Source organism: Sarcophilus harrisii, chromosome 2 (assembly GCF_902635505.1).
Source record: "Sarcophilus harrisii chromosome 2, mSarHar1.11, whole genome shotgun sequence".
NCBI lineage: Eukaryota > Metazoa > Chordata > Mammalia > Dasyuromorphia > Dasyuridae > Sarcophilus > Sarcophilus harrisii.
Genome location: NC_045427.1, coordinates 30,235,950 through 30,238,004, shown reverse-complemented (window position 1 = coordinate 30,238,004; position 2,055 = coordinate 30,235,950).

Genomic DNA, 2,055 nt, shown 5'->3' with positions numbered 1-2,055 from the left:
TTGTTGGTTCTATTTCCAGTGCCTACCCCATAGGGACGCTCTTTGATTTTGGGGTGTGGTTCTCAAAGTCAGGTCTCTGAGGCTCTGCTAGCTGGGCTCAGTGGTGTTGCTAGCCCTACTTCTGTAACATGGATCTTTGGGATTAGGTACATGATGTATAGTAGTCAGTCACCATATAATCATGTTTGAGAAACCTAAATCGCCATATAATCTAATGTTCGGCAAACCTAAATCGCCAATAATCTAACGTTCGGCAAACCTAAATCGCCACATAACCTAACGTTCGGGAAGCCTAAATCGCCAATAATCTAACGTTTGGCAAACCTAAATTGCCATATAATCTAACATTTGGCAAACCTAAATCGCTATATAATCTAACATTCGAGAAACCTAAATCTTCATAAAGGCTAATGTTCAACAAACCTAAATTGCCAATAATCTAATGTTTGGCAAACCTAAATTGCCATATAATCTAATGTCTGATAAACCTAAAATTTCAAATTTTGGTGGGGCAAGAACTCATCGTTTGACAAAAATTTCCGGGAAAACTGGAAAGCATTTGGGCAAAAACCAGGCAAAGACCCACATGTCACATAGTATATCAATATAGGATACTGTCAAAATGAGAAAATGAGAAGCAAATGCACTTGTGGCTACAAAGGATCAAATGCCCTTTCTGGATAAAGATCAGATGACTGACCAGGGGAGGAGTGATCGTACCTTTCTCTGTGTCACATTACCCTGGGAGCACTGAAAATTCCCCACCCCATAGACCCAGCTCTGAAAACAGCAGCATGGAAAAGCCTGAAGTGTGGAATGATGTCTGTCCTCATCACCACAAGTGAGCAGAGCCTTAATATATATTTAAAGTCAAGAAACGGGTTGGAAAAATCCACAAGCAATAGTAAGTTATGTTAAGCTGGAAGGGAAATTAAGGGAGGCAGGGGTCAGAAGAAAAACACTTTTGAAGAAAGATTTGTTTAAGAAAAAGAGAGAAAAGGATAAACAGAATGGAGGAAAATACAGTAAGTAATCATAATTATGAATGTGAATGGGATGGACTCATAAAATGGAAGCAGATAGCAGAGTAGACCAGAAACCGGAATCCCGTGATATGCTGTTTACAAGAAATACTCACAATGGAAAGACACATGTGGAGTTAAAATAAGGCACTGGAGCAGAACCTCTTAATGTTTCAGCTGAAGTAAAAAATAAGCAAGGGCAGCAATTATAAACTCAGAAAAAGCAGAGGAGGATTCTGGGATGATGGCGGAATAGATGGGTAAATTTTGAGCTTTCCAGATTTCCTATAAACAGAACACATCTGCGCTTCAGGGCAAACGTAGACTGGTGAAAAACCAAGAAGAGTTGGGGTAGAACAGGGGTCCTTCTGGTGTAATACAAGGAGATCTGAAGAAAGACCCCAGACTGGGGTTAATCTGTGTGAAGTGCAAACCCCTCTGGGCTAGCTCCACAGAAACATCAAATGGGGACCCCTGGGGATAGCTGGGCGTGGCTGGAGCCTCAGCAGGAACCACAGACACTTTCACCTCCCAGACTGTTCATGGAGTAGGGGTCTGAATCTGGAAGCCTGAGGAACCTCGGCTGATAGGGAGTGTCAGGCCCAGCTGTGCTGCAGAAACTCAGCCCTGGTTTAGGAGTCAGCATACCAGGAGTGTCGCAGAGACAGTGGGGCAGGAACACTGATGACTGCGGACACTTGTTGGAGCGGGGAGTTCTTGGTCTGGGGTTTCAGGTCAGGGGAAAGAGCTGAAGTGAAGCTAGAGGCTCCAATTTCCCCACCCCACAATTAGAGATGCTTACACTAATGCCTCATATTAAAAAACAAACAAACAAACAAACTGGCAAAGAAGAAAGAACCCCACCATAGAAACTCACTATGGAAACAGGGAAGACCAGGAATTAGCTTCAGAGGAGAACACTGAAGAAAAAAACTTTTTCTATCCCAAAGAGTAATGTGAAATGGCTCCCTGCTCAGAGAGAATTTATAGGAGAACTCAAAAAATAATCTAAAAACCAAATGAGAGACATTGA